This window comes from Mustela erminea, chromosome 1 (assembly GCF_009829155.1).
Source record: "Mustela erminea isolate mMusErm1 chromosome 1, mMusErm1.Pri, whole genome shotgun sequence".
Classification (NCBI taxonomy): Eukaryota; Metazoa; Chordata; class Mammalia; order Carnivora; family Mustelidae; genus Mustela; species Mustela erminea.
This window is the reverse complement of record NC_045614.1, coordinates 46,536,882-46,555,513: the sequence shown is the minus strand read 5'-3', so window position 1 is coordinate 46,555,513 and position 18,632 is coordinate 46,536,882. Positions and strand designations below refer to the sequence as shown.

General features: G+C 39.2%; 1 pseudogene; it reads left to right on the top strand.

Annotated features, from left to right (window-relative positions):
• Nucleotides 1-279: 279 nt before the first annotated feature.
• LOC116588989 lies at nucleotides 280-1,309 on the top strand (annotated as a pseudogene).
• The last annotated feature ends 17,323 nt before the right edge of the window (nucleotides 1,310-18,632 follow it).

The following is an 18,632-nucleotide window of genomic DNA, read 5'->3' as shown; positions in this document are numbered from 1 at the left end:
ACTCAGCTGCTCCATCCAAAAATCTAGAAGTCACCTTGATTTCCCTCTTGTTCTCATCTTGCTCATCTAATTAACAGCAAGCCTGTTGGTTCTATATCCTAAATATATCCCAAAGCTTTTCTTTCTCACCTCCAAACTGGTCTGTCTGCTTTTACTTTTGCTTTCTTTCAATCCATTCTCCATACAGGGACCACAGTTCTTTCAAAATGTAAAGCATTTTGAAATCTCCGCTCCTCCCCTTTTGAAAGACAGCTATATCTTCTGGTGCAGTGCCAGCCACCTCCCCAAGACACAATGGTGAAAGTCAGAGTAAAAGGATTTGACTGTACTGGGTGCCTGGTCATCAGGGGTGCTTTTAACTCTGGAAAGTAGATATTGTCGCCATCAACAACCCTTTCATTGACCTCAACTACATGGTCTATATGTTCCAGTATGTTTCCACCCAGGGCAAATTCCAAGGCATAGTCAGAGCTGAGAATGGGAAACCTGTCATTAGTGGGAAGCCCGTATCCATCTTCCAGGAGCAAGATCCTGCCAACATCAAATGGGGTGATACTTGTGCTGAGTATGTTGTGGAGTCCACTGGGGTCTTCACCCATCATGGAGAAGGCTGGGGCTCATTTGAATGGTGGGACCAAGAGGGTCGTCATCTTTGCCTCTTCTGATGATGCCCACATGTTTGTGTTGGGCATGAACCATAAGAAGTTAAGACAACTCCCTCAAGATTGTCAGCAATGCCTCCTGCACCACCAACTGCTTGGTCCTTCTGGCCAAGGTCATCCATGACAACTTCGGTACTGTGGAGGAACTTGAGACCACAATCCACGCCATCACTGCCACCTAGAAGACCAGGGGCAGTCCCTCTGGAAAGTTGTGATGTGATGCCAAGGGGCTGTGCAGAACATCATCCCTGCTTCTACTGGTGCTGCCAAGGCTGTAAGCAAGGTCATTCCTGAGCTGAATGGGAAACTCAATGGCATGGCCTTCTGTGTCCCCACACCCAATGTGTCCATCGTGAAACTGACCTGCTGCCTAGAGAAAGCTGCCAAATATGACATCAAGAAGGTGGTGAGGCAGGCATTGGAGGGCTCCATCAAAGGCATTCTGGACTACACAAAAGAGCAGGTTGTCTCCCACAACTCTAACAAATGACACCCCCTCTTCCACTTTTAATGCTGGGGCTGGCATTTCTCTCATTGACCACTTTGTCAAGCTCATTTCCTGGTATGACAATGAATTTGGCTACAGCATAGGGAGTCCTTGCCCCACCTCATCCCCCAACACAAAGAGAATCTCCCGACCGCCATAGTTTCCATTTCAGATATACTGAATAAGGGGAAGGGTTTGGGGAACCCTACCTTGTCATACCATACATAAAGTATAATGAATGTAGTCAGAAAAAAAAAAAAGAGTAAAACAAATCATGTCAATTCTAGCTGAAAATCCTCCATTAACTTTTCCTTTCAGTGAAATAAAATCCAAACTTACTGTGTCAGGCAAGGACCTACATGAGTTAATTAATTAATTAAGAGGCTTTATTTATAAAAATTTTTTATTAACATATAATATATTATTTGCCCCAGGGGTACAGGTCTGTGAATCATCAGGCTTACACACTTCACAGCACTCACCATAGCACATACCCTCCTCAATGTCTATAACCCAGCCACCTTATCCCTATACCCCCATAGGCTTTATTTTTTTATAGGAGTTTCAGGTTTATATAAAATTGAGATGGTTCAGAGAGGCCCTTTTATTCACTTCTCCTCCTACCACCCAGCTTCCCCTACTATTAATATTTTGCATTAGTATAATACATTTGTTACGGTTCAACCAATATTGATACATTAAATGAAGTCCTTAGATTATATTAGGGTTCAGTGCTTGCCTTGTATAGCAATATGGGTTTTGATGTATATGTAATGTCATATATCCACCAGTACAGTATCATACAGATGGTTTTATTGCTCTAAAAATCCTTTTTATCCCTCTCTTTCTCATTTTCCTCCCAAACTCCTGGCAATAAGTAATATTTAAAATTGTTTCTATACAAACCCTAAGAGACTTTTAACCTCACAAAACAAACTGAGGGTTTCTGGCTTGGGGTACGGAGAGGGTGATTGGGTTATGGGCATTGGGGAGGGTATGTGCTATGGTGAGTGCTGTGAAGTATGTAAACCTGGTGATTCACAGACCTGTACCCCTGGGGCAGTTAATACATTATATGTTAATAAAAATAATTAATAAATTAAAAAAATAAAATTGTCTCTATAGTTTTGTCTTTTCCAGAATATCCATAGTTGGAGTCATAGAATATATAGCCTTTGTGTTGTTTATTTTAAATTACTTGTCTGGCCTTACTAGAATGCACTCTCTAGGGTACTGGGAACATTGTCTATTCTGTGTGTTGCTCATTTCTCAGTACTCCAGTGAGACTGAGCACAAAGAAGACCCCCAACAGTTAGAAGTTGGTGAGTGAATGAATAACCACCTGTTGTCTGCAGCAGGCTCTGCGTTCTCTGAAGGCAGGCACTGTGTCTTATTTTCTGGTGTCCCCAGTGCTTAGCCCAGAATGTTGCACAGGGAGGGAAGTCAGTGAAAGTTCATTGAGTAATACTGAATAAAATATGACCTCCATCATTTATTGTCTGTGTGACCTTGGGCAGGTCCCTTACCAGCCTCTTTGAACCTCATTTGTAATGCTCATTTCTTCGGGTTGTTGTCAAGATTAAAGGAGGTCACATTGAACACTACATCAAAAGCTAGTGATGTACTATATATTGGCTAATTGAATTCAAATACAAAAATAAAGTAAAAGATAGTAATAAAGCTAAAAGAAACTGTAAAAAAAAATTAAAGAAGTTCAGTGATACAGTACTATATCATTGTATGGGATTGCTATTGCCGTCATTGGTCACTTTTCTGCTAAACATGCCAACAAGGCATTCCTCAGTAATGCCAAAGCTACTCCTTACTAGCCTTCACAGGCCTGGGATGCCTCATATGGAATATTCTTAGGAGGCCGAAAGGATGTTATAATAATTCTTTTGCTTCTGTATTGTTTATAGTAACGCAAGCCTGCTTGGTAACTTGGAGCTACCTACAGACACATTGCTATCGCCAACACACAGTTCTTATTTCCCCGTGCCTCCCTAGTGTTTCCATTAGCCATGAATGTAGTTTTCTCCAGCTAATGATTAGCAACCAACTGTTACTGTGTTAATGCCTGTGTTCAGTTCATTAAAAAACAAAAAACAAAAAACAAAAAAACACGAGAACCCCCACACAAAAACAACCCCAAACTCCGGATAGGGATTCTTATTCATTTAAAAACTGTTTAAGGTTCAGAGGATGCTTTTTTCCAATTTAAAAAGAAAAAAAGAGTGATCATTCAACTCAGGGACTTTAAGGTGCCACTAAGAATCTTTATAGATATCGATGGTTATTTGAAAAAGTTCAATTGGAGTGCTATTCACTGATGTTGTTAAGTGTAACAGCTACTGGGGCTATATTTAAACATGCATTCCAAAGTGTAGGGTGAGGAAAATTGATTTTGCAGATGCTCAGATGAAAGCAGTTACTTTATATTAGGCAAAAAAAAAAAAAAAAAAAAAAAAGGCAGTTTGAGATTATCTCAGTTTGAGGAAAGTCCGATTTTAGACCAGCCAAAGAATAGGGATACAGTGGGGGGCCAGGAAGTGTGGAAGGTGTTATCACTGATCCGGAGTATAGAGGATTAGGGAGAGCATGGGGAGATAGTGTTAAATCAGGTATGTTTGGATCATTTATTTTTAGTTTTCTTTCCCAGTTTAGTTCTGAGGCATCCTGAGTCTTTAATCCAAGCCTCCTGCTCTCTTGTTTCACTGTGTGTATTTTAACCTTTTCCATCACTTCCCTCATCACAACATATGTGTCCTCTCACCTATTCCATTAGCAATCTGTTAAACGGAGACCCTATTTAGTGAGCACTAAAGGAGCTAAGGATGAGCTTGTTTGGGTAATGTGTTTGCAAATTTGTCAGGATTCTCTGGGAATATCATTTCTGACCTCAAGATGAGGATAACCGCTACTTTGGATTTTGGGCATTTTATTTTAAGATACTTATCTTTTCAAAATTTCCCTGAAATCACTTCCCATAGACATCCACAAGCTCCGCCCAAATAGACAAAGTTAGCCTTGAGCTGGACCAGTGGGCAGTTAAATGTGGTTGATAATCAGAAAAGTGTAGCAATGTGCCAGTGTGGAGTACTCAGGTTTCCCTCCTCCCAATTTCAGCCCTTCCAAATTAACTTTCCTGTCTCTGTCCTGAGACCAGGGATGTAGATATAATAAGGATCCCAGCTTATTACATGCGGAGACTATTTCTCGTCGATTAATATTTTATTTTTTAAAAGATTTTATTTATTTATTTATTTGACAGACAGAGATCACACGTAGGCAGAGAGGCAGAGAGAGAGGGGGAAGCAGGCTCCTCGCTGACCAGAGAGCCCGATATAATGCAATGTGGGGCTCAATCCCAGGACCCTGGGATTATGACCTGAGCCGAAGGCAGAGGCTTTAACCCACTGAGCTACCCAGGTGCCCCTGGATTAATATTTTAGATTTGATTGTATAAACAATTGGTTTATCCACTTCTGTCATTTTCTTATTTAACAGACTGATTTGACCAAATTGCTCATGTGTCTTGAGTTCATAGAGTTTCAGATCAAACCCACTGAATTTTTGCTTTTGTAGGTCAAAATGGTGAAATGTTAGTAATTTTATACATCCAACATAATAAAAATAGCCAATAACAGCTAACATTTTTTTACACGTAACATCTATTAATTGTAGTGTTTATTCAAATTAACATAAGCAAAGCACTTATGGCAGCCCTGGCATAATAGGGTGCTTATCTTGTGCTTTATTGTAAGCACTGTACATGGATGACTCCACTTAATCCTCACAAACACTTTTTGTATTTTATACCTGAAGAAAATAAAGCTCAGGAAGGTTGAGCAAATTAGCCATGTTGAAATCGCACTAAGAGATGAGCTAGGATCTGATCCTGAGAAGTTTATCTTTCAGCCTGCTCTCTTACCCATTATGTACATAGTCCCACCCACCATACACATCTTTCTCCTTGGAGACATATTCCTAAATAAACAAGAAAATCCTATTTAAATCAGCATAGTTGATAATTCTAGCCATTCACATGTATCTACAGTTACCTATGCTTGTATAAACACTTTTTCTTCTCTTTCCTTAGTAACCTTTTATCATAAAATTATGCTTTAACTTACTATTGAAACATTTATGACAATTAATCTATCAGTTTGTAATCATTATAATCATTATTATAGTTATTAACTGTGGCATCTCTTATTATTATTGTTTTTGGATCTAAATACTAACTTTCAACTGCTACATTTCTCACTATTATTAACTTTGGAGGGAACTTCAGTATGCACTCCCCCAGTTTATAGAAGGGAAACATTTCTGTCTGCTAGACCCAAGGCTTAGAACATTTGAAGACTTTCAGCAGTCTTCAATTGAGCACAGAAGATATGGAAGCTTTGATGGCAGTTACTGGGCTAGAGTAGGGTAATGTATCTTGCATTAAGTAATTCGCCAGCATCTTTAGTTGTTGTTAGGTTCAAAGAAACAATGAAAAGTAAAAGAAGCCTGTCATCACCTCCTGCAGCTGAAAATCATTATTCACTCATTATTGGTTATTTTGAGTGTGCATGTGAACATTGTGAACATATAAAAGTCTGTCTTTATATTAGGATGGGGTTATATTTGAGGTTCAGATGATCTCTTTGAAGCTTCAGTTATGAATTGTTCAGTAAGCAAGGACTGTGCCTTCTGAAGTTTGCATACAACATGATATCTCTAGGGAAGCTCATAAAAGGAACATGATATATAAAACTCCTAACTCCTTGCTTCATGAGACTGACTGCTTCTTAGCTCTGTCTCCTAACAAAATTTTACCAACAAAATTTCCTTGTATATGATACAAGATGACCATACCTTATTTTAAATCAGAAGAGTTTGCAGAGCATTTCTAATATTTTTTAAAGCATATGGAAAAATGTCAGCATATTTTAAACCAGGGAAGACAACGTTTTTGGCAAATACCTAGGAAGGTGGAATTGGATTTAATGAAGCTCTGAGTCTGAGATCACAGACCATTAAAGTTGAAGTGACCTTCAAAAATATTTTGAAACCATGTCTTTCCCTCAGTGTAAGAATCTGCTTTTTCCCCTTTTTCTTTTAAGATTTTATTTATCAGAGAGAGAGAGGGAGAGGGGGGGAGAGCAAAGAAGGAGAGTGAGAGGGAGAAGCAGATTCCGCACTGAGCAGAGAACCCATTTTGGTTGCAGGGCTCTATCCCAAGACACTGAGATCTGCTGAAGGCAGATGCTTAACCAACTGAGCCATCAGGTGCCCCATCTTTTTTTTTTTTAAGAATTTCTTTTTTGCTTTTTTAAGATTTTATTGATTGATTTGACACACAGAGAGAGTGGTCATGCTTGTGCGCATTGGGAGAACAAGCAAGGGGAGCGGCAGGTAGAGGGAGAGAGTGAGAAGCAGACTCCCTGCAGAGCAGGGAGCCCAATACAGGTCTCTGTTCCAGGACCCTGGGATCATCACTTGAGCTGAAGGCAGATGCTTAACTGACTGAGCCACCCAGGCTCCCCCTATCTTTTTTTCTTTAATGCCTTTTTTGATGGGGTATTTACTACTTATAATGTAGCCAATGACATTGTGGACCAAGTCCCTACACTTTGTTTTAATTAATGGGAATCCTATTTAACATCTTCCCATTGGTGTTGGATATTCAGAGTTATATAGGCAAGCTTAAAGAGAATAGGAAAATTGTACTGATACTGATTTTCAGTGTGTACACTGATTTTTCCTTGCATCTTTTTTTGGTCTTTAACACGATGAGGACTTTAGATGCAGATTCTGCCAAAGAACTGAGCCTGTAACTCTTGTCCCTCTAATTAGTTAACTCTCAAACTAAATTAGGTCTGAATCAGCAATCTGCAATAAATTCATTAAGATTATTATCTGGTGAGTACTATCAATTTTACTGCTGCCCCTGAATTATTAGTCTCCTATTTGTTTACATTACAAATTCAGTAGGAGTAATTGTGTAATAAGAAAGTGATACTGTCACTTTAAATAAACTGCTCAGCAACTAAAACATCAGGACTATAATTAAAAGCATCACTCACAGCTTTCATTTTAATACATAAAGGAGAGGGACATGATTAGATTTTAATGAACTTTCTTTTGTTTTAACTATATTATTATTATTTTTAAAATCTGGATGTGGTGATTTCAAAACACCACTAAATGTTACTAAACGTCCTTAATTTCATATGCTGAGGATGTCTTAAATTTAACTGTCTTTGCCTCTGATATCATGATTTCAATTTTTAATCTGTTGCTTAGATATAAGCACAATTCCTTCTAGTACCCAGGTTGGAGCAATTCTCCAAAATAGTTTAGATAAATTCCCAGGCCGGTAAATCCCCTTATTCCCAGTTGATCAATGGCAAAAAGTGTAAGGTCACACACTAAGACCCAAGCAAATGCCTCCTTGTGCACCACAGCCCAACATAAGCCCCTTGGTTGAGTTTACTTGAGGATAACTGAAGGAGTGTTTGGGGGCTTATAACCTGGCTTGAGGGTCTCAGTTGCTGAGTTACCTTCTTTGAGTCTCAGTTTCCTCTTATGTAAAATGGAAAAAACAAAATCTACCTGTAGGGTTGTTGTGAGAGGTGTCTCAGATTAAGGAGCTGAGCCTATTTTGTTAAGTATAAAGCGTAGTGCTGATGTTGACTAAGATTACTCTCTACTTGTGCGATTCAAAGTGTCTGGAACTATACCTAAAGTCCCAAAACAGCCTTCCCATTGTTCTGCCGCAGGCTTGAAATTTAGACAACAAAAATCATTCCTTTGAAATGAATTATGATTTCTCAGTGTGCCATATGTAAATCATATCAGGCAATTTTTAGCACTTGAAGACTCCTGGACATGACCCTTGCTGGTCTACAGAATGAGTGTTTCTGGGGAATGCACTTCAGGGAATCTGAGATAGACCAGGAAAAGTAAAAAAAAAAAAGAAACTGGTTGGGGGTGGGGATGGGCATAGTTGGGAAGAGTAAGGCTGGGAGTTACTAAAAGAAAGATCCCTGAATAGCTTGTATGTAGAGGGCCAGTGTCCAGTCTAGAGGCCAAACAGCATTAAGGAGTTTCAAAGAGAAACCCTCTCTATGTAGTAAAGAGTGTAAAAGCAAGAATGAGTATGAGAGTGGGAGCAAGAGCAAGCAAGCTGGAAAGAGAATATGAACCTGAGTGTTTTGCAGAGGTGGGGAGGATACATGGCAGAACAAAACCCACTGAATTTATTTTAGCTCCTTGAGACCCTTAAAATTCTCTTATGGTTTAATGGAAGCATATCTCTGAAGTTCCAGATTTTACTCTCTAAACTCTGTTTTCTCTTTATCTTATGGCAAAGGGGGAAAAAGCGGGGTTGGGGGGATTATATAACTAGATTTTCAACACTCCATTAGTGGGCATTACTTGAAAGTTGGACTTAATGATGTTTAAATAACTGATTAATTGTGCCCTGTAAGTACCAATAGAATAACCTAGGGACCTTAAAGCATTTAAGAATAGTCATAATCTTTTATTTTTGAAAGAAAAAAAATGGCAATTCATTTTAGATTCCAAATTAATGTACATGTGTCCTATCCACCATGCTCAGCTATATCTTGTGTCATTATTTATACCTGTTTTAACTGAAACTTACAGAGTTTGAAGAGTTAGACTCTTGCAGGTGAATCTCTAGGGTAACCTTTAATATTTTCAGGGCACAGGGCAACAATACAAATGATTTTGCGGTTGCTATATATATCTAAATATTTAAAAATTGTAAATCAGGCTCAAAAACTATTAGATAAGGTAAGTTTCATCCTCCTACATGAACCAATTAATATTATAATGACTTGGAGGGCCAGGGTGTGGACTTCTAAGAATTTGGTGCCAGCATGTGGTAGCAAAGACAGCCAGTCAGCAGCCTGTACCCCCTCCCACCAGCCCACATCCATCCATGTGCATGGATATTTCAACCTGTGTGGTTCAGTTCAGTTCTCAGTCTCTGCAGGCAGCAGCCTCTGGAAGCTGGCTCAATGCCAGTTGAACAGAGAATTCTGATGTCCTCGATGCTTGGATTCAGGTCCAAGGCTAGGCTCATCGATTTGGTCTTGGGAACTCTCTGAAGTATGGGTGCTATGACAGGGACTCCTTTTGCTTGGACACAAGGAAGGTACTGGGGATCTTGCAAAATCATGGTTATAAAACTGGAAGGAAACTTGGAGATCATTTGATCCACAGCCTTTATTTTGCAAATGAAGCAGCTGAGATGCAGAGAGGTTATGTGACTAGTCCAGGTCATAGCTCTACTTAAGGGAAGAATTGAGACTAGAGCTCAGATCTCCTTTCATCCATTCCTCTCTGTCCAACCTTTTTATACAGAGTGAAATCCCCAAATAGGTATAACTTCTATTACTTCTTCAGTTTGAAAATGACATTCAGGCCGTCTTTTAAATAACCATCTTCCCCAGGGTAACTAGTGACTTAGACTGGGAGCCTTGGAGGTAGTGAGTCCATCCTGGCATTGTAGTAACCAGGAAGAAGGAAGGCAGGGGAGGTGGGGAGATGGGGTCTCCCTTAAGCAAATGCTGTAATGTACAACCAAGCTAAGGAAAAAACTCAATGAGCTAAAAACCGTTTTTTGAAAAAATTTTTTACCAAAATAAGTCATAGGACCACACTTGACTGGCACCCCAGTCTTTTATTCCATTCTCTGTGTAAAAAGAAATTCCAATGACAACTTCTGGAATGGAGAGCAGTTACATAAAATACATTTTCGCCCTCTTGACTTGATTCTCCAACCTCCAAGGCTAACTGAATGTATTATTATTATTATTATTTTGTTAGGAAATTATGAGATTGTTTTTCACTGAATACTCAAGGGGAAGTGTATTTTGGTAGCAGAATTCTTACCAATTACACAGGGGACCCACATCTAATTTCCAAACTACCATACTCTAATTCTAGCTAATACTAGCTAGTTATCTGATGTTGGGTTAATCACAGTTCCTCACTAGAAGACTGAGGGAGTTTGGCTAGATATCTTAGAGATTAGTAAAGGGGATTCTGAAACCCACTTTGGCTCTATGACCTCAGGCATGTTACTTAAATTCTCTGAACCTCACTTTCTCATCTGCAAAATAGAGCTAATAGTGCCTACCCTACAGAACTGTTACGAGTTTAAATGAATTATGTAAAGAAGGTGCTTGGAAGGATGCCTGGGATTTGATAACGGTTACTTTTATAATTGGCTGTAGTTTTGAGTGTATACCTAGAAAACACACATGTAAATACTACAGACATCACAAACTACAGATGGCCAAAGTCAGCCTTATCATACTTTTTTCAAAACCTACTTCTTCCCTTGTGTTTTTATTGTTGACACTGACACTACAATTTACTCACTTTTCCCAAGCCAGAATTCTGGGGATCATCTTAAAAAACTCTTCTTTCCCTTGTACCTTGTCTAATCAATCACTCAGTATTGTGGACTGAGTTTTTCAATAATTCAAATCAAGTAAAGATTTAGATTTAAGTACTTTTAAAAAAAATTTTTTTTTTTACATTTTAGAGAGAGCAAGTACATGTGCAGTGGGCATGGGGGAGTGGCAGAGGGAGAGAGAGAAGCTTTTTTAAAAAACTTAATTAATTAATTAATTTTCAGCATAACAGTATATATTATTTTTGCACCACACCCAGTGCTCCATGCAAACCATGCCCTCTCTAATACCCACCACCTAGTTCCCCCAACCTCCCACCCCTCGCCACTTTAAACCCCTCAGATTGTTTTTCAGAGTCCATAGTCTCTCATGGTTCACCTCCCCTTCCAATTTCCCCCAACTCCCTTCTCCTCTCTAACTCCCCTTGTCCTCCATGCTATTTGTTATGCTCCACAAATAAGTGAAGCCATGTGATAATTGACTCTCTCTGCTTGACTTATTTCACTCAGCATAATCTCTTCCAGTCCCGTCCATGTTGCTACAAAAGTTGGGTATTCATCCTTTCTGATGGAGGCATAATACTCCATAGTGTATATGGACCACATCTTTTTTATCCATTCGTCTGTTGAAGGGCATCTTGGTTCTTTCCACAGTTTGGCGACCGTGGCCATTGCTGCTATAAACATTGGGGTACAGATGGCCCTTCTTTTCACTATATCTGTATCTTTGAGGTAAATACCCAGTAGTGCACTTGCAAGGTCATAGGGAAGCTCTATTTTTAATTTCTTAAGGAATCTCTACACTGTTCTCCAAAGTGGCTGCACCAACTTGCATTCCCACCAACAGTGGAAGAGGGTTCCCCTTTCTCCACAACCCCTCCAACACATGTTGTTTCCTGTCTTGCTAATTTTGGCCATTCTAACTGGTGTAAGGTGATATCTCAATGTGGTTTTAATTTGAATCTCCCTGATGGCTAGTGATGATGAACATTTTTTCATGTGTCTAATAGCCATTTGTATGTCTTCATTGGAGAAGTGTCTGTTCATATCTTCTGCCCATTTTTTGATATGATTATCTGTTTTGTGTGTGTTGAGTTTGAGGAGTTCTTTATAGATCCTGGATATCAGCCTTTCGTCTGTACTGTCATTTGCAAATATCTTCTCCCATTCTGTGGGTTGCCTCTTTGTTTTGTTGACTGTTTCCTTTGCTGTGCAGAAGCTTTTGATTTTGATGAAGTCCCAAAACTTTATTTTCGCTTTTTTTCCTTTGCCTTTGGAGACATATCTTAAAAGAAGTTGCTTAGCTGATATTGAAGAGATTAGGGAGAGAGAGAATCTTAAGCTGTCTCCACACCCAGCATGGAGCCCAACATGGGGCTTGATCTTACAACCCTGAGATCATGACCTGAGCTGAAATCAAGAGTCAAACGCTTAACCAACAGAGCCACCCAAATGCCCCTTGATTTAAGTACTTTTTATTCTTTCCCCTTTCTTGCATTATGACTATCCTTTCTAAAGTCTGTTTCTGGGATGCTGGATGGCTCAGTTGGTTAAGCATCTGCCTTCAGTTCAGGTCCTTGATCCCAGGGTGCTGGGATTGAGTTCCCCATGGGGATCCTTGCTTGGTGGGGAGCTTGTTTCTCCCTCTGCCTGCTGCTCCTCCTGCTTGTGTGCTCTCTCTCCCTCCCTCCCTCCCTCCCTCTCTCTCTCTCTCTCTCTCTCTCTGTCTCTGACAAATAAGTGAATGAAATCTTAAAAAACAAAAGGTCTTTTTCTCACAGAAACCTTTTAGCCTGTCTCCCTTCCTCCATTTTGCCACATTGAGCCCATCGCAGTGCCTTTGACATGATCTTTCTAAAACATGCATTTGATAACATCACTCCTCTAGTTAAAGGTGCTTACAAGAGTAAAGTGTGTTTGCCTCAGCCTGGTGCAAAAGGAGGTCATGGTCTGACCATAGTCGTGTTTCCCACCACACCCTCTGCACCTCATGTTTCTGAAATACCGAAGAACTTGCTTACTCTTAAACTTACCTACTGCTTTCTCTCACCTCTGAATATGTTCTTCCCTGAGTATAACATACTCTTCCCATTCCATAGCTCCATGTCCTTTCTACCTGACAAGTACCTCTAACTAGAATGCTGGTCATTCTTTTTATAAATTTTTTTTTTATTTAAAAAAAATATATATATTTATTATAACCAACTTGTATCATTTTTTTAACATCTTAATTTTATTTTTTCAGTATTCCAAGACTCATTGTTTATGCACCACACCTAGTGCTCCATGCAATATGTGTCCTCCTTAATACCCAATACCAGGCTCACCCAACCCCCCCCCCCCCCTCCAAAACCCTGTTTTTTATTTAGAGTCCACAGTCTCATGCTTTGTCTCCCCCTCCGATTTCCCCCAATTCACTTTTCCTTTCCTTTTCCTAATGTCCTCTGTGTTATTCCTTATACTCCACAAGTAAGTGAAATCATATGATAACTGACTTTCTCTGCTTGACTTATTTCACTCACCATAATCTCCTCCAGTCCCATCCATGTCGATATGAAAGTTGGTATTCATCCTTTCTGATGGCTGTGTAATATTCCATTGTATATATAGACCACATCTTCTTTATCCATTTGTCTGTTAAAGGGGATCTTGACTCTTTAAGACTCAGTTCAAGTGTGGAGTCTTCTTTGACCTGGGGTCTGCCTCTTTGTGTTTCCTTGCTCCAGATGCTCCAGAACATACCATCTACCTTCATATTCTTCTAAGACAAGGCTAATAAACAGTTGATTAACTTATTTTTGACATAATTGTCTGGTCTAATTTAGATGAAATCATGTGGCCTGAATTATTCAGGTGATTTTTGGATTTGTTTGTTCCTTATAGATACATTTGTGATACTCAAGCCCAGCCATCACTTAGCCGGCACCTCAAAGTGAATTAACTCTTCACTTTTAGTTCTATTTCCTGTTCTGTGTACTTACTTCATACAGACTCCTGTGTGCTGACCAGCACTTTGACAAATGCATGAAGAGGGGATATCCCTGTATATTAGAGAATCCTGGAATAGATTTCAGAGCATCTGCAAATACCCCTTGCTGCTGATGGTGGCAAAATCCTTAGTAGTTGGCAAATGGTGGTGGGGTAATGGTGGTGGGGAGGAGCGAGTCACATGGAGTAAGGTGTTCATTCAGCAATACTTGAAAATAGATATCCTTTTTCTTTAAGGATGTTTGAATAATTCCTTTTGCTAAAGTGTGAAACTGGAAGTTAAGATTTGTTTTTTCCTGTTAGGACTGAGTACTCTTCATGACAGAGCCTCAGCAGTTTTTCCCTGATATTAATACAGAGTTCGGGTGGATGGCGTAGAACACTATGTTATCATATCTGTCAAATTTCTTTTTTATTTTCTCTTTTGTATAAACGTTGAGGTGTAGTTCATGCACCAGTGTCTGACCTAATCTGCTTCCGGGTTTATCTTTCCTACAAACCATGAAGAAAAAGCTGCTCTTCTCCTTTTTATGTATGGTGTGAAGAGTGAACTGAAGTTTATATTTTTTGCTTATGGATATTGAAATGTTCCAACACCATTTGTTGAAAAGGCAGTCTTTTTTTCACTGTGTTACCTTTTCATCTTTGTCAAAAATCAGTTGAATGTATATGTGATGGCTTCATTCTAGACTATTCTGTTCCATTAATCTGGTAGTCTATCATTATGACAGTACCACACACTGTATAGTAGATTTGAAATCAGGTAGTGTAAGTTGCCCAACTATGTTCTTCTTTTTCAAACTCAAACACAGTTTTTTAACCAACTGTTCTTCCTCTCTGCTCTCCTTAAATCACTCTTACTAGGTGCATCTGTTCAGAATAAACTTAAAGAATGGTTCTCAGAGTGTGATCATTGGAACTTGCTAGAAATGCAAATGATCAGACCCTATTCCAGATAGTTTAAGTCAGAAAATCTAGGGAACTCAGGAATCCAAGTTTTAACAAGGACTTCAGGTGATTCTGATACCTGCTGAAGTTTAAGAACCTCTAATATAGAACACTCTGCTTTAGAGTTCAAACTTTTTCTTTAAAGAGGTATTTAGTAAATATATTAGGCCTTGCAGACCATATGTTCTCTGTTACAACACCTCAGTTCTGCTGTTGCAACATAAAGGCAACCATAGATAATATGTAGTAAGTGAGCATAGCTGTGTTCTAATACAACTTATTTATAAAAATGGATTGTGGGCAGATTTTGTTTGGAGGCCACAGTTTGCTAACCTCTGCTGGAGTCTGTTCTCACTTACCCCACATCTGAAACCTCAGCATTTGTCCCATTCCTCTTGAAAATCTGTATTCTCCTTCATTTTAGTCCTTTTTATTTTAAAGCCCCTTCAGGAAGACTCTCTAAGTGAAGCTATGTTAAGTAATTCTGTCATCAGGGCTTTCTCAGTGCTGAGGTCAGATATTTCACCTCTTTCCAGTGAGCAGTTAATGCTTTTATATGTCTACTTTTGATTTTGAAAACAAGAAGTTTGTCATTTAGCCTTTTGAGCATGCCACTTGCATGAGCCCTACATGTTGGCCATATTCTATGGGAGCTTTTCTTTCTTTCTTTTTTTTTTTTTAAGATTTTATTTATTTATTTGACACAGAGAGATCACAAGTAGGCAGCGAGGCAGGCAGAGAGAGGAAGGAAAGCAGGCTCCCCGCTGAGCAGAGAGCCCTATGTGGGGCTCGATCCCAGGACCCTGAGATCATGACCTGAGCTGAAGGCAGAGGCTTTAACCCACTGAGCCACCCAGGGGCCCCTCTGTGGGAGCTTTTAATTCTTTGCAAATCACCAGCCCCAAAAAGGTTTTTTTTTTTCCCCCCAAAAAGGGTTTTGTAATGGTGATTGTATTAGTTTGCTAGGGCTGCTCTAATGTATGTACCCAAAGGTGGATGGCTTAAAACCACAGAAACTTGCCTCACGGTTATGAAGGCTGAAAGTCCCAAATGTGTGCAGGGTCATGTTTTCTTTGATGGCTGCAGGGGACAGTCCTTTCTTCCTTCTTCTAAGCTTCTGGTATTTGTCGGCAGTCCTTAGTGTTCCTTGAACTATAGACGCATCATTCTGGTCATGTGACCCCTTCTTCCTATGTGTCTTCACATTGTCTTTCCACTGAGCGTCTGTCTTTGTGTCCAAATTTCCCATTTTTATAAAGATAGAATCCATCATATTGGATTAAGACCTCACCCTGTTGTCATTTTAACTTGATCATCTACAAATTTCTATTTCCAAATAAATTCCCATTCACAGGTACTGAGAATTTAGTATCTTTTGGAGGAATACAGTTCAACCCCTAGCAATGATAAAGGTGGGAACTGAGGTTTGATAGTAACTGTTCTAGAAAGAATCTTTGCACATGAATTTGCAAGATTTATCTGTTCCACTTGTTACAAATATGTAATATTTACCTTTGGGAAACGTACAGAGATGGGTTTGCTTTATTTTAGTAAAAGAGACAATATTCCAAAAGAGCAAAAAAAAAAAAAAATCATTGCTTGTAGAGCAAATATGAGGGCTTGGAACTATGAATAGGAATTTGGCCAACAGTTTCCTAGAACAACATCTGACATACTTCCTGACACACAGCATGTACTCAGTAAGTGGAAGGAGTGTCCAGAGTTGAGAAGGAGATTAATACTCATTCACCCATCTTAATTGCAATGGCTGCATTTGTTTAGCTCTTCCTGTGTGTTCTGCAGTATGCTGAGTACTTTGCTTATGTCTTAGTGGTCCATACCATGACACTGGGTATTATAATATCTCCTTTTTAGAGATGGAGTTTAGAGAGATGAAATATGAAGTGACTTGCTCAGAATCGTGACCAGAAAGTGGCAAAGCAGGGATTTTAACTCAAACTAGTTTGAGAGCTCATTAAAAACAAAACAAACCAAAGCTTTTTTTTTGGAAGTGTAATATTCACACACAAAAGTGTGCATCTGGTAAGTGGAGAGAAACCCACGTTTTTAATCACTGTGCTCTTTTTATTTCTTTCTGTAACTCATTTGCATAAACTTTCATTGAGTATCTACTATATAACAGTTTAGTGATTAGATCAACCTTGTTGCTGAACAGAGCTGGTGCTTGGGCGGGTGGAGGGCAGATCTCCTTGTCTGTCTGCGACCGTCTTCCTTCCAGTAGATTGCCAGGATTTCTGGGTCTTTGCACTTAGCTCACTGAACAGAAGACAAACAGAAACACTCAAACCACCAATTTTCCTTATTTTCATCATACCAGAAACCAGTGTAATCTTCTTTTGGACTTTTTTTAGTTAAAAAAAAAAGTCCTTTATACAGATTCTCATTATTGGAAAGAAAAAATAAAGTGAAGGAAAAAGGAAAGGAAACAAGAAGAAAAGAAGAGAAAATTACAGGCCAATATCCTTGATGAACATAGATGCAAAAATCCTCAACAGTATTCACAAACTGAATTGAACATTACGTTAAAAAGATCCTATGCCATGATCAAGTGGGATTTATTACTACTTAAAGCAATCTACATATTCAGTGCAATTCCCATTAAAATACCAAAAGCATTTTTTGCAGAACTAGAACAAAGAAACCTAAAATTTGTATGGAACCATAAAAGACACCAATAGCCAAAGCAATCTTGAGAGAGAAGAAAAACTCTGGACGTCTCATGCTCCTGGATTTACAACTATACTACAAAGCTACAGTAATCAAAACAGTATAGCACTGGCATTAAAATAAACACATAGATCAATGGAATAGAGTAGAGAACCTAGAAGTATATCCAAACTTGTATGGTCGATTAGTCTATGACAAAGGAGGTAAGGGGTAGAAAGCGAATTTTTCTAGGCTGCTACCTAATTCAATATCCAGTGATTTTATTTAAGACATTTATAAGTTTTTGACCCATATGGGCATCCTTCTTCCTTTGGTTGGCCCACTTGAACTAACTCATAACCACATTTTTAAAGTGTCAGGAGTGGGCTCTACAATGGTGAGTTTGTGGCTTTGTGTAATATTTCACATTTTCCAGTTTTCCTCCACTAACTCTCAAAACCTTCATTTAATTTTCATTGTAACTTGCCACATTCTGCCTTACATTTTTGTGGTTACTTATATGAACATCTAGACCAGGGGCACCTGGATGCCTCAGTGGGTTAGGCCTCTGCCTTTGGCCGGGCGCTGGTTTCAGGGTCCTGGGATCGAGCCCTAAGTGGGGCTGTCTGCTCAGCAGGGAGCCTGCTCCTCCCCCACCGCCTGCCTCTCTGCCTACTTGTGATCTTTCTTTCTGTGTCAAATAAGTAAATAAAATCTTAAAAAACAATAACAACAACAAAAACAACAACCAACACATCTAGACCATAATAATCTCCATGAAGGCAGAGACTGTGTTTTTGGCCTTTGGTAATTGTGAAGGATGCCTAATGTGATGCCTTGGCACAAGGTAGATATTCCTTAAATTGAACTCAATTGAATTGAATTTCCCTGGGTTGTGTAGCAATTAGGGCTCTAGCTTAAAATGAAATTGATGCTTTCTTGTAATCTATTCAACTTCCATACACCATGTACTGGGTAGGGCTACCAGACGCAGGCAGGGCAAATGCAGAATACAATATGCAACGCATGACTTAAGTATAGAAATATTATTCTTTTGGGCTTAGTGCCCAGCAAGATGAATAATTTTTAGCTTGGAGACGAGGTGGAATTGGTCAATTCCAGAATCTAGGTCTGTTGTAACAAAAGCAACTACTAATAGATGCCTCTCTGTCTTGCTTGTGCAGAAGGGACTTAAAATTCAGATAGCGTCATTCTGGAAAAGGGTACAAATGGAGAAATGTATGGAGATAAGCAGAGTGATAAGGGAACAGAACATAAATCTTCCTGATGATTAGAGGGGAGATCAATAGGCAGAGGCAGTTCATGGGACGATTATAGCAGGATGTTCCAGAAGTCAACTCTTGCCCTTCAGATCATACTTTGCCAACGATAGAAGTGATTCTGAGAAAGTGACTCTGAGGGTCAAATATTATGACATAGA